Below are 16,238 nucleotides of genomic sequence, written 5' to 3' on the forward strand. Positions count from 1 at the left end.
ACTACTATATACTGTATCTACTATATACTGTATCTACTACTATATACTGTATCTACTATATACTGTATCTACTATATACTATATCTACTACTATATACTGTATCTACTATATACTGTATCTACTATATACTGTATCTACTATATACTGTATCTACTACTATATAGTGTATCTACTATATAGTGTATCTACTATATACTGTATCTACTATATACTGTATCTACTACTATATACTGTATCTACTATATACTGTATCTACTATATACTGTATCTACTATATGCTGTATCTACTACTATATACTGTATCTACTATATACTGTATCTACTATATACTGTATCTACTATATACTGTATCTACTATATGCTGTATCTACTACTGTATACTGTATCTACTATATACTGTATCTACTATATACTGTATCTACTACTATATACTGTATCTACTATAAACTGTATCTACTATATATTGTACCTACTATATACTGTATTTACTATATACTGTATCTACTATATACTGTATCTACTATATATTGTATCTACTATATACTGTATCTACTATATACTGTATCTACTATATATTGTATCTACTATATACTGTATCTACTATATACTATATCTACTAAATATAGTATCTACTACTACATACTGTATCTACAACTACATACTGTATCTACAACTATATACTGTATCTACTATATACTGTATCTACTATATACTGTATCTACTACTATATACTGTATCTACTACTATATACTGTATCTACTTCTATATGCTGTTTCTACCACTATATACTGTATCTACTACTATATACTATATCCACTACTATATACTGTATCTACTAGTATATACTGTATGTACTATATACTGTATCTACTACTATATACTCTATTAACTACATTACAACTATATACATTTACTAACACAATATAAAGCACAACTGCCCCCATTAAATGCAATTTGATACCCACCTGCCACGTTTAATGTATAATCAGCACTCTCCAGACTTGGGGTAGGTAGGTTATAGTTGGTACGTTTACAGAACCACACAGATCCACGGTCTCCCGTCTGTGGCTGTATGATCCACCGGAACACTGTACCAATGGTTACTCCAGACGTTACACAGGAACAGACATCCGGTGTACAGGGGACGGCGGGGCTGACTTTGACGTTGTAACATTGGTCACCACCTACTTGTATACTATATACTGGAGTAATGACGTTAGGACGGCGGTAAAACCTGACAAACTCGGCCTCCTCTGGTACATCACACGTCAGTGTAAACTCAGTCCCAGGGACAGCGTACTCAGATGACCCGGTCAGGGTTACAGCATCTGAACGTATTATCACAGATGGATTGAAATTGTTCGTTTTAAATCATAGGAGTATGATTTCGATACAATGTTGGACGCTCCATAGGAGTTCGAGTAATTAGAGAGAGAGTTTTAAGAATACCACAAATAAACCAAGCAAATCGGACATTAATATTTGTTTTCAGTTTTGCAATTGATTGCGGAAGAAATAAATTCCGATAGTGCTAACTGTGGGTGGAATCACCTATCTTGGAATAGCATATCTGATATATATATATGTTATATCATCAGGCTTGATGAGCAGGATAAAAGCGCGTGAGTTGTCATGCTATGGGCTAAAGTAAAGTACCCGGAGAAAATTCACGTGGTCAGGCGGGTTCACGTGCGATCAGGAAATCGAACCCCTCTTCTGTAGGTGAAATGTAATAATGTTATCACTGTGCCACATGACCGCCTTATTGCTATAAGTTTCATTAGTATGTATATTATATAGCTAGTTAAATAATCGCACCTTTAAAACCATCGTATATTTTCGCTTTCGGTTTTTAGTAGAATACATAAAGATATCGTTTAGCTTCAAAATGTCCTAATGATCCAAAGTATTTCCCACATCGATACATCATCACGTTTCAATGTTCCATCGTGTGATGGACTGGTTAATTCGAATCTCCACCATGCTAATATAACCTAATACCATGTAAAACTCACCTACAGAAACGCACACAAGATAATGGACGTCACATGTACATCCAATGGTATGTTGACTGACGTTATTACTTATACATGTGCATGATATATGTCGTTGAGACTTTCCATTTCCTGGGAAAGTAAAGGATGTTGATTCGTTTTCTTTTTCTCGAAATATATTTATTTAGGTTAAAAGAACGCCGGCTTCTTAACACATTTTCTGTATCGTGTAAGGCCTGTTAGGGACCATAAGTGTGTAAATACGGGTATGGACTAACGTAAATTTATACACAGGTAAAAAACAGAGAGATAAGCTAATCACATAAAGAATTCTGAGTAAATATTTTATATTTGTACAATTATGAAGAAGACAGACAGACCCGTAACCACAGGAAGTAGATAAATTGACCTATAAATGTTCATTTACGGGGTTAGAATGATTACAATGTACATATGTAGTTATATCATGAAGTTACCATTCGTCTGAAATAAGATACGACAGTTTACAGACAAGTTATAGAAAATGTGTTGAACCAATCAGAATGCTTGTTCAAATTTACCGCGGCTGACACAACATGGCTACTCAAGTGGAAAATCTGCTATCAGTATGCATAAAAAGTCCCGGGGCCGTCGATAGGGTGCTCGTATACATAAAGTAAGTGTATGTAATAGTTGTATTCGGTGATCTGATGAAGCGTACCTCTTGATTAACCCGTGGACTTCGTATTTAAAGCTATGTCCAATAGAGTCAAAGTGTGGTGACCCCGTTACGTCAACTTGTCCGACTAAACAAAATCGAGGGGATTTTGAAGTTTCACGCCCGATTTCGTAAACTAATATCGAGAAATCGACAACATGTTATGGTTTATTTTAAAGATTGACCATTTCTCTTCAATTTAAGTCCTACTTCGAAAAAATCCACCCAATACAACCGAAGCTACGGTACTTAGAAATAAATACATCAGATTTCAAGCCTGGGGGAGTTCAGAACCTTTCTCATTTATATGTACTCTATATGTTATTATTTTATAAAAACGAGTCAGGCACCTGTGCCGAGACAAGTGTTTGCCGTGTTTTGGTAAACGGGTGACTTGGTCAAAGGGTGTCTCGGTAAAGGTACGCAGTCACGGTGTACGTGTGTCGCGGTCAAGTTGTCGTGATCACATAGTGTTGCGGTATAGGGTGTACGCAGTCACGGTGTACGTGTGTCGCGGTCAAGTTGTCGTGATCACCTAGTGTTGCGGTACAGGGTGTACGGGTGTAGGTACATTGTGATACAGTTGGTTTATCTAGGTAATAGGTTGTATTCAGGCTATCATAGTCTTAGATATTTACCAGGCGTAAATTAGGTAATTGTTACATATATATTGAAGTCAGGTAGACTAGCCATTGTTTTGTATATATTGTCGGCAATGTTTATGTTTTCTTACAACAGTTAGATATATATTGGGTCCAAGATTGAACTTGGTAACGGACTGTAGGCACGCAACCGTTACATAAATTGGTGGCAGCGTAGTGGGATCCAGCCACTGTTGTCAGAATATTGTTTTGTGTTATTTTAATTTCTACATGTTTGGTATAGTTTTCGTAGTAAGTTAGTTACGTTATTCAGTACAGGTACGTAGGTATAATCTGTTTATTGTGGTAGCTATATTTCATTTATATATCTCAAAATGGATAACATTGATTTAACCGGAGAGATCGCCGATTTAGATGCGAGGATAGCTGCATTAAAGGACACTAGCATTAGGTTAAAGTCACAGTCAACTCCTCTGTCTAGTAAACATAAGCAGGTGAAAGGTAGTGGACCTAGGGATTCTGGTTTGGATTCTACGTGGCCGTCTGGTAAAAGTGTTGGTTACAAAAACACTAGGGATACTATGTATATGGGTCCGCGGCCTTCGGTTAGGTTTGATGATGATACCAGTAACACACGCGCCCTTGATGATGTTGGACTGGGGTCACGGAGTACAAAATACGAGGACTACGGGGATTCGTACTCCAGTCAACAGGGGCCCACACATGATAACCCTCGCACGGACAGAAATAATATCGACGACGGTGTTACCATACGGAGACGGAAAACAATTGACCATGAAAAAGAAATACGTGACGAAGCTGAGATTAGACCGAAACCCATGACTAATTACATGAAGCCAGCGACATACGATGGAACGGGTTCTTGGTTGGATTATCAGGCACATTTTGAAGCTTGTAGCAGTATCAACCACTGGACGGAGTCACAAAAAGGGTTATATCTCGCAGCGTCATTAAGGGGTCATGCACAGACTGTATTAGGTAACATGTCAAAAGACAAACCGTGTCAATATACCTCGTTAACATCAGCACTGGAGGCGCGATTTGCTCCGAAAAACCAAACAGAGCTATATCGTTCGATGTTGAAACAAAAGAGATTGGGACCATCAGAGACAATTCCTGAGCTAGGTGAAGGAATTAAAAGACTGACATATCTGGCTTACCCTACGGTTTCTCGAGATGTAGTAGAGATGATGGCTAAGGATAATTTCATTGATGCCCTACCCGACGGCGATATGCGACTGAGAATAAAACAGTCCAGACCAAAGTCACTGAATGAGGCTGTTGGTTTAGCTGTCGAGATAGAGTCGTTCTGTAAGGTGGAAAGGGATAGACGGGATGAAATGAAATATGTTAGATCTGCCTCGGGTGTAGACCCTGATCATAATCCCAATCACGGAGATGAGGCTATAGAGAACCTTACTCGTATGCTTGGGTCGTTACAGAAATATATCAAGAAACTAGAGAAAGATATGCATGACTTAAAAGCATGTAAAACAGACACAACGAGGAAGCAAACAAAGGAATCGGACGGCACTCCCGATGACTCACAAAAGGGAAGGTACAATGTACAGTGTTACTTTTGTAAGGAATTTGGTCATATGAAGAGGAAATGTCGCAAATATCTAGCAACTTTGGCTAAGAATACGAACGATGACACCTCAAACGCCAGACACTTAAAATGTGTACAGGAATACAGTGGTGCTGAGTCGGGGCTTTTTGTACACTTGGATATCAATGGAGTCCAGGCGAAGTTTCTGATAGATACAGGCGCTACTGTGTCATTGGTGTCAAAACAGATATTTCGGGACATTGATAGTAAAAAGAAAGTAAAGCTTCAGCCCATGACACGAGATATACTTGGAGCCAATGACTTGCCCATGGCTACAGTGGGTAAAGGACGCTTCCAGATAACTATAGACTCTTACAGCTGTGAGTGTATGGCAGTAGTAGTTGATATGAAGCTAGATGGAATTATAGGCTTAGACTTCCTGAAGGAAAGCAGAAGTGTTATCGACTGTGCTCAAGGGAAAATGAGGATTGGTCAGAAGGACAGCACATTGACTTGGCAGGGAACACTGGGATGTTACCGGGTTAGCATGAAAGAAACACTAAGTATAGCTCCGAGATCAGAGGTAATTTGTGAGGGAATTGTACAAGTTCCAGACAGCGAACAACTCCCGGACGACACATTTATCATGGAGTCAAGTGAGAGGTTAATGAAGAAAGGACAGGCTCTGGTTGCAAGGACCATTGTCAATGCAGGTGAAACGGTTCCTTTACGGCTACTCAACCCATCGGATCAAACGGTGAAAGTGTACCGTCATACACATGTCGGACGAATTAGCCCAGTTGATAAGGTACTGGACAATGATGAGTCTGAAATTGGACAAAAGTATCAAGAGTTACCGGACCATCTCGTACAGCTTTATGAAGAAGCTAAAGAGGAGCTTACACCGGAACAGGCAAAACAGGTCAGACAGCTTTTGTTGAGGACACAGGATCTATTTGCTAAATCTGATGATGATTTGGGACGAACGGACATGGTCAAGCATAAAATAGATACTCAGAATGCGAAGCCTATTAAACAACCTCCACGACGGTTTCTCCACCACGCAGCAGAGGAAGTGGATCAACAAGTGCAAAGTATGCTCGACAGAGGAATAATAGAGCCATCGTCTAGTCCATGGGCATCGGGTGTTGTGTTGGTGCAGAAAAAGGACGGAAGTCTTAGGTTCTGTGTGGACTACCGTGCCTTAAACAAAGTGACAGTCAAGGATGCGTACCCTTTGCCCCGAATTGGTGAATCATTGGACAGACTGTCGGGAGCAAAGTGGTTCTCGACATTGGATTTGTTTTCGGGATACTGGCAAGTGGAGATGGACGAGACTGATAAGCAAAAGACGGCATTTGTCACCAGAAGCGGATTTTACCATTTCAATGTTATGCCTTTCGGGCTTTGTAATAGTCCGGCAACATTTGAACGGCTGATGGAGACAGTGCTGGCCCAGCTGAATTGGGAGATATGCTTGGTGTACATTGATGACGTCATTGTCCTAGGGAAAACGTTTGGTGAAGCAATCGCTAATTTAGAAAAGGTTTTCAACAGATTGACCAAGGCAGGATTGAAACTCAAGGCGAAGAAATGCCATTTATTTCGTAAACAGGTGTTATTTCTCGGTTACATTGTTTCAGCAGATGGTATATCAACAGACCCAGAGAAGGTAAAAGCAGTAAGGGATTGGCCACTTCCTGTGACACAAACGGATGTCAGATCATTTCTAGGGCTCTGTAGTTATTATAGGCGTTTCATTCACAAGTTTGCTGAGATAGCCAAACCCTTACACCAGCTGACGGAAAAAGGGACAGCTTTCACATGGACAGAAGGGTGTCAAGATGCATTCGACAGACTTAAGAAATGCTTGACCACAGCACCAATCCTAGCGTATCCAGATTTCACAAAACCATTCATCTTGGACACAGACGCAAGTCAGTTTGCTGTTGGTGGAGTGTTGTCACAGTGCATTGATGGTAAAGAACATGTTATAGCTTACAGTAGTAGGGCACTTAGCAAGAGTGAGAGGAAATACTGCGTGACACGGAAGGAGTTATTAGCAATGGTATACTGTATTAATCAGTACCGTCCATACATGTACAAACACAAGTGCCTAGTACGAACGGATCATAGTGCGCTGAAGTGGCTGATGAGATTTAAAGAGCCAGAAGGACAATTAGCACGTTGGCTCGAGGTCATTTCAACATATGACTTAGATATTCAGCACAGAGCTGGAAAGCTACATCAAAACGCTGACGCTATGAGCCGAATTCCGTGTCACCAATGCGGATTCTATGAAGATTGGGAACGCGACCAGGAGGGAAAACAAGTTCTCGTGCGAACAGCCCAGAAAGATGACAAACCAAATATTGCGGTTGACAAACAAGAGGATGAAACAAACACACTGCAGAAACAGCAATTGGCTGATAGTGACGTGAAACTCGTTGCCGATTGGGTGAAAAATGGGATCAAGCCCAATTCGGATTCCGTGAGGCGTCGAAGCACCGTGGTGAGGTCACTTGTCGCCCAATGGGATCAATTAACTATTGAGAATGGATTGTTATGCAGGCGTTGGGTAAACCAGTCCAAGCAGAAAAAGTGTCAAGTAGTCATACCATACGGAGAGAGACGAAACATCCTGGAGATGTGTCACGATTCGAGGACTAGTGGACATTTGGGAGTACACAAAACTCTAAGCCGTGTGAGACAGAGGTTCTATTGGCCTGGCTTACAAAGAGACGTACGTCAATACATTGCAGGATGCAAACATTGTGCATGCAGGAAGGAATGTGCGAAACGGCGAGCACCTATGCAAATAGAGCCTACCGCATATCCTATGGAGAGACTAGCTACCGACATACTCGGACCCTTACCGGAATCAAGAAACGGTAACAGATTCATTTTAGTGGTCAGTGACTACTTCTCTAAGTGGACCGAAGCATTTGCCATGCCAAATATGGAAGCTTCTACAGTTGCTGAGCTGATCGTGGAGGAGGTTATTGTCCGTTTTGGTGTACCAAACACTATTCACTCTGACCAGGGCCGACAATATGAAAGCAGACTCTTCCATGAAATGTGTCTGCTACTTGGCATCAAGAAAACAAGAACTACTCCATATCACCCGAAATCGGATGGTATGGTCGAGAGATTCAACCGTACTCTTGCAAGCATGCTTAGCGCGTATGTCCATGACTGCCAGGATGACTGGGATGAGCATTTGCCATACGTAATGATGGCATACCGGTCTACTGAGCAGGAAAGCACAGGGTTTACGCCAAATATGCTTATGTTAGGCAGAGAGGTTTCAACTCCGGTAGATTTGTTTTATGATGTCCCTAGTGAATCCAAACCAGTCTTCCATAGTCAATGGGCTTGGGAACTTAGAGATAGACTAGTAACCGCTCATAGGGTGGCTAGAGAAAACCTAGAAGGGGCAATGTTAAGGCAAAAACACTATCATGACCTGAAACTGAAATGGGATCATTATGAGAAAGGAGAGTTGGTTTATGTGTTTTTCCCTCAAAGGAAAGTTGGTAGGACGCCAAAGTTGATGAGTTTTTGGCAGGGTCCATTCAGGATAATTGATAAGGTGTCTGATGTTATCTACAAAGTTATCAGTGATGAAACTAAGAAGGAACATGTCATACACGTTGATAGAATGCGCAGATGTCAAGCACAGATTCTGAAGGGTGAAAGTGAGACTCCAGCAGGGCCAGATGTTATCGAAGCTGACGGTAACACAGTAGAGTTGGATGTTGATTATATTCCAGATCTTCCAGAAAGCACGAAAGGTCGTGTCAGGAGAAGACCAGTCTGGATGACTGACTATGTGCTTTAACATAAAGAAAATGATTATGTTCATTTATGTGTTGCAGGAAGATGCCTCAAGTTAAGACAACTCCTAGGAAGCCAGGTTTAGTGTGTCCACTGTGCTCGGAGAGACTCCCTTCTAATGAGGAATGGACAGCTCATTTAGTGAAGTGAGGTACAAATGCAAGAGATAAGAAAAAGTTTGAATGCGACCAATGCAACTTTGTCACAGAGAAGAATGTATGTCTGAAAAGACATGTGGAAAGGAAACATCCAATATGCAATGAACTGGATGAACAGGATCCAGGGAGTGTGCTAGACATACTGGGGTATGTGTCTGAAGATGAACCTGAACCTCCATCCAAGATATCCAAGCAAGGTGAGATGGTCACTTTCAGAAAGCCGTGCCGCCCACAGCTGGTATATACACCAAGACAGCCAAGCATTCATAAGAACTCTGAACGTGTCTCAGATAGTGCTGCTACATCCGTCACAGGTAGTGCACGGGAGCAGGAGGTGCAGACCAGGGAGTTCGGGACCCAGTTGGGTAACATTAAAACTTTTGTGGACGCGGCCGTACAAACGAACCTTTTCAGTCACAGACGAACCGTAAAGACAACATCCACGTATATGGAGAATGGGAAGTCGGTGGTGAGAGTTGAAGAAGAGGAATGGTTCGATTAAGACAGTACATAAACTATTTTTGTTTCTGATGTTCACATTTGAAGTATATGGGGAAAAAAAAAAAAAAAAAAATTTGATGTTTTGATTAATGTGCAATGCGGGACGCATTGAATCAGAGGCGTGGGTAATGAAACGAATGAATGTAAATATTGTGATTAATAAACGATCTGTAGCTGTATAGTCTTGCTCAAGTCCTTGAATATGTATGTGTTTGTAAGAGCGATTCTGATTGGTTGATTCCATCCTGGCCGAGGGTATAAATAGAGGCTCCATCAGACGGGCAAGTTGAGTTGTTCGGTTGTTCTCCAGCTTGCTCGGATGAAGGAACACTCAGCGTTACAAAAAGGTAAATAAAGGTAAACGGTGACCGAGCTGAATAAGTTTGGGCCTAGCTGCATAAGTTAGGGTTGCACTGTTGTACCAGTATCACGTATCGTTACAGGGTATCACAGTACAGGGCGACGTACTGTGTTACGGTGACTGTGACAGGTACCGAGACAAGTGTTTGCCGTGTTTTGGTAAACGGGTGACTTGGTCAAAGGGTGTCTCGGTAAAGGTACGCAGTCACGGTGTACGTGTGTCGCGGTCAAGTTGTCGTGATCACATAGTGTTGCGGTATAGGGTGTACGCAGTCACGGTGTACGTGTGTCGCGGTCAAGTTGTCGTGATCACCTAGTGTTGCGGTACAGGGTGTACGGGTGTAGGTACATTGTGATACAGTTGGTTTATCTAGGTAATAGGTTGTATTCAGGCTATCATAGTCTTAGATATTTACCAGGCGTAAATTAGGTAATTGTTACATATATATTGAAGTCAGGTAGACTAGCCATTGTTTTGTATATATTGTCGGCAATGTTTATGTTTTCTTACAACAGTTAGATATATATTGGGTCCAAGATTGAACTTGGTAACGGACTGTAGGCACGCAACCGTTACATTATGTACATATGACATTCATATAGATCTACGTCTTGCTTGCAAAAGGAATAACGATAAAACGGAATTCAACCTCACAACAGTTTATTAACATCACATCAAATAACCGTTTAAATAACACTCATTATATATAAAACGTAACAGAACCATTACCTTACACTGGACATATAAAATACAGTTTGGTATGTCTACTTACGTTTTACCGAAAACTACGCCATTTCCATGTGTATTAACACAGGAAGTTGAGCTACGCATGTGCGTACAAAATGTTACTGTCACTGAGTTGGCGCGTATACTAAAGGACGTAAATTAACCACGAGTATTCAAGATCAATTATCAGCACTAGTAAAGTTAAACAAGGTATTAGATGGAATACCAAATTCTCTCGCTATGTCTGATTTTGACCTGTCTCCCCTCTCTACAGCTAAGATGGCCTGGTACTTCGTCTCAGTTGTATGTGTCGTCATCTTCCTCTTCACGCCGGTCTTCCCCCTTTCAATTGATCCAATTATCCCCCCGGGATTACCGGGTCCTTCCTTGGATTACTCAATTGACTTCGACATTCCGAAACGGGTATGAATTTTCAGAGAAACACCCCTTCTTTTATGTCTAAATGACATATGACATCTCCTCAATGCAGAATTATTCTGAACACCTCAGCAGTAATTACGCTATTGTTTCAGTCATTTAACGATTTAATAGGACGCGGCAACTGTTTTATTTCTTCACCTGTAAAAACATTAGCCGAGTACCGACCCCAGGTTGTGATTCTAACTGTGTAGCGTGTCAGAGATTAGTTCCGCTTGAGCGAGCGGGTAGGTGAGTTGACTGTAGTGTGTGTTATTTTCGGCGACCGCCTAAGGAAATTGCTTGATGTATGATTAATCAGTACTTTTAATCACCGAAAGTTGTTATTATACGATTCCACAGAGAATGTGCTTATTAATTTATTGAGAGCTTTTAGTAGCATATAATAATCGGTAGGTTTGAAGTGCCGATAACAACCGGAAATTTGATGTTGAAAAAATGTCGGTGTTTACCAACGATCTTTTTTAGACTCAAAAATGATACTTCGAGTTATTCGAACATTTCAAGTAGGATTTTTATTGTTGGGACCAAATTTTTACTTCGTATTATCCGAGTTTTTCGAGTTATCCGAATTCGAATTTTCCGAGTTTTTTTTTACTAAGATAAAGAGAGAATTCGGCCGGGACCGGCGAGGTACTTCGAGTTAAGCGGGGTATTCGAGTTATCCGAGTTCTATTATATATATATATGAATCTAGTTGAGACTTTGAACTTTGACCCAAGTATGTTTTTCTTCTCATGTTTTTTGTCACGTGATCTTTTGTTGATGTCACCGGGATTCGTTTTGACGTCATACAGGCTTGTCCAGATTGTGACCTGGTAAACAACCTGCTAGTCTAGATCTGTCGTGGTATCGGAAACTGTTACGTTCTCCCAACCCGTTGCAAAATATGCGTGATCCATGTTACGATGAATTGTATGTTTAACGGTGTCCTATTTATAATAGAGAGTGATAACAGGTCAGTCTCACAGTCTTAGTCAACATCCTTGGCGGGAGGAAGATAACACCGCGCCACATAAATACGTGTAAAGAAGTCGTTACTAATTAGTTTATTTACAATTGAACTTCAGACATTAAATTATAATTGAACATGGGTATCCTCTGGCCTCAGATTGACTGAAGAAGAATACAATATTTTAGGGATTCAGAATGTAAACCAAGCATCTTCGATTCAAACTTTATTTTTTTTGTATTTGTTCTTCACATTATAGCATGAATATAAAATATAGATAAAAAAGTATATGTATAATGTAAGTCCTGAATTTTCCTGTGTTTCTTAAATTTGAAATACAACAATGTGCAGACTATGTATATTTAAGCATTTGCAAACAGATATACATGCGTGATATTTTGATAGTACCTTGTTGCTATGCATATGGGAATAATCTGATGCTTTACAAATCGTTAATTAAGTTCCAATATCAGATGATTAAGGTGTCATAAAACATGTTGTAGTTTGTTTTGTTTTTTAATGGAAACAAACATCAATTTTGTGTCTTATATTAATTTAGATACGGACAACATATGGAGGAAATGAGATACTGCGGTCCTCAGGTGTCGAGCATAAGGATATATATATATCTTTCTGATAAAAAACGCCGAATCAAGTTGAGGGTCGTCGGCATGGCCGCCATTATGAATTTTAGTACATCCACCCCTTGATGTTTTGGTTGATAACGTTTTAAAAGATTTTTCTTTTAAGAAGTCGATATATTTATACCATTGGTACTTCAAACACAGTTTGTGATGGACCATTTTTTAAACAAAATTTGTTTCTGAATTGGGATCGACACAAAGTTCGATGTGAAAATGATCGACTGACAATGCTTGGTGAAAGTATTGTACAGAGACAAACATGATCGGCGTACCTGTCGTTACAAACAGAGGGTATACATGTAGTTAACATGAATTAAACTGTAAATATTGGGCTTCAAGGGACTTACACATCACAAACACACGTAATTCAAATAGCTATGTTGTTAACAATAGTATTTATTATGGTTGATAAAGGAAGACTGTTAAAAGCACTACCACAAAACCTTTATTTTAACTAATATGTTAACATTTACAAAGCGGAAAATGACTGACGATTAGGTGGATTTTTCACTCCTAAAGCATCAGCATGGTTTTTTTTAGCGTCCTTGAATACCACCATAGTCAAAATACTGCAGCTGATTTGTTGTAACCGAGATAAGAGAGATAACTGCTCAATTGTTTTAAATACACCAAGGTCAACCATACGTTAATATCTACATTTAGAAATATACATCAATTCTATCATGTATAGATATCACTGTTCATGTTAAATTGACAGATAACAAGAAGATAAAAGATGCGAGGAAAATATCTTTAATATACAATGAATTTCGTTTTGTGAATAAAAATGACAATATACATCATGAAACGTATTTAGTTGTATTTGAATAAATCAGAAACAATCGTTTGTAATTGCATTAAACCGAATGTTGATCCTTACACGTTTCATTTTATGTATATCTTTCTTAATAATACCTGAAAAAATTACTTGACCGATATTTGTTTTCTCCTGATAGTTAACTTAATCTTACTCATAAATATATGCACTATATTTTACGAGTGAAGTATCAAGATTTACCAACTCTTGGAAACTAACGGATGACTAAATATGGTAAAATATGATTGATTGGATGAACTAAATAATACATGTATATCACTAGATACGTTTACTAAAGTCGAAGGCAAAAGTACAATTGGATATCTGAGTTATCTATTATTAAACAAAATGAATACATGAGTTATGGGTTATAAAACCAAAGGGAAACAATATTACACCCGGTAACAATCATTCTGTAATATCGTAAAACTGGATTTCCAAAATATACATACTTTTATAGAACAAACAAATCTTAATAAATATTGTCATATTTTCCTTGCAAAACTACAAACACAAAGCAAAGCAAAAACAAGAAATATCTTTAAAAAGATACACGGCATGGTTTTAAGACTTGTGGGTATAATGTAAAACTGCTGGTGAAATAAATTAACGAGCTCATGCGTTTCAGTACGGATTACAAAATTATATTAATTTCAATCGTTTTTGGTGATAATAAGACTGCATTTGAATCAGGAATATAATTTCTTTAATGTGCCATTTGAAAAGATACATCCACTTATCCAGCTTGTATTCATTCTCAACCTTGTTTCGTTTTAAACTGTATCTGCATTGACCAATTGCAATACATACTTCATCTTGACCAGTAACGAAACTTGTTGCGCCATATCCGGGGCCAAAAGAATATAATATAGTTATTCCGAATAAGAATAGTTATATTAAATCGATATTGTTTTTTTTTAAACTGGGAAACATATGAAAAATAAAAGGTGTGCATTGCCGACAGAGACAGTAAATCATTCAAGTTGACATTTCCACACAATATAGTCCACACCAACAAACTAATGACTCTTTGATGGGACTGTAACTTATACTAAGTTAACCTCGACACTCATCAGCATATCTTTAAAACAAAAACGTATTTTACTAAATAAACGTGAAATTCATTTGCCATATACATAAAGCAATGAATAAAATATCTGAACAAGTTGCCGTTTACAAGCTTTTTGACCTTTGACCTTTAAGGTTAACGGTTCGTAAGAGTTGTCTCTCTTTATTCATAATCAAGTGTTATGTTACACAATCAACAAACAATATGACACATAAAGACTATGCCTTTGTAAAAGTAATGGCGTCACCTGTGTATCCTCGTATAGTGATTTAAATTCGTCAACGCTGTGGTTCTGTCTCGACCTTTATAGCTGACTACAGATCAATGAAATGACAACACAGCCTTTATAGTTCAACATTTTTATTATATCTAGAATATACACACAATGCTAACGTATCCCAACCGTGCGTCTGGCTCATTTAAGGATTGAATCTTGATTTGGTCGATTTCAGTGGGTCATGAATTGAGTTGGTCTTGAGACAAATTTAATGAACTGTTCATGTTGAATTTGTCTCAAGAGCATCTCAATTCATGACCCAATGAAATCGACCAAATCAAGATGTAATCCTTATATTCCCATTTTTTTTTTTTTTTTTTTTCGAATAAAAATTTCGGTCTAGATATTAATGTCTCGAAGCTTGTCCAAATGCGGAAAACTCCGAGGAGTCCCGGATTGTGCATGTCTAGTCGGTCGAGTGAAATAGTCCGCAATATTAGGATTTAAACATCATGATTTTGTCAAAATAGAAATATTTAGCATATCTGGTCTTTCATAAAATACAAAAGTACATTATCAATTTGATAATTCTAATAATTATTCCATTTTTATAACAGCAATGAGGAAAAAGTGAAATCGTTCCGCGGAAGGATTTTAACATGACGTTCATATGCACTGGTCAGTGTTAATCTGGTCAAATCAATGAGCAAATGAAACAAGTTTGGAAGTTTCATTGAGTCCAACTTGAGTAGAAATTGCAATATATCTCGTATGTAAAATATCCACCCCTGTCCCTCCTTGGGGATAAATCTACACAAAAATACCTCGACTATAAGATGCGTACAACGGGAAAAGACCACCCGAAATAACAACGGAGTTACTGACTATATCATGCCTATAATTGAGAGAAAAATACCACCCAACCCTGGATAATTCCGAAATATACTACATACCTGACTCTATGAAAGAGAGAAACGAGCCGGCCAGCTACATGTAAGCCTTTACCAGACTGTTGTATAATACTAAAATTCCCGGCTATATTGCTAAATTTAATTGTATGCCTCGAAATACGTGGAGTCATAAGATAGACTAATACCTGAGAGTAATGTACAGGTAAGGTGATTATAAATAAACACATACCACGAACATTAGCCAATCAGAAACGTCGACAAATAAAACAGGAAAAGAATCCCCAAAGGGAATACCCCGTATAAACAATATGGACCGATGATCACAACAACACGTACTCTGGTTTACAGGATGTAAATACGGACTTATAAACAACAAGTAAGTGTTCAAAACCAAAATGTTTTAACCTTTATAGATGATCAGCAAAAACTGTATGTTAATAACAGGACATTACAAGTCTTCAGAATGAATATTTCATATTAAGATGTCTAAATAATTTTTTTATTTCTTATAAGTTCATGAGAGGAGTTTAGTATAATGTTTGAAAGTTTTACATTGTAATGTTAAAAATGCAAGTTGTGACAACTATGTAAAAATAAATTATTGTGATACGCTTTGAGCATATATCATTTTTAATCCATTAACTTATATTTTATATATGAAATAGGATATCAGAAAAAAAGTATGACATTATTGTGGTATTAGTATATAAACCGCTGCTACATGAAAAACATTTATCCTAGAT

This window comes from Pecten maximus, chromosome 13 (genome assembly GCF_902652985.1).
Source record: "Pecten maximus chromosome 13, xPecMax1.1, whole genome shotgun sequence".
Taxonomy (NCBI): domain Eukaryota; kingdom Metazoa; phylum Mollusca; class Bivalvia; order Pectinida; family Pectinidae; genus Pecten; species Pecten maximus.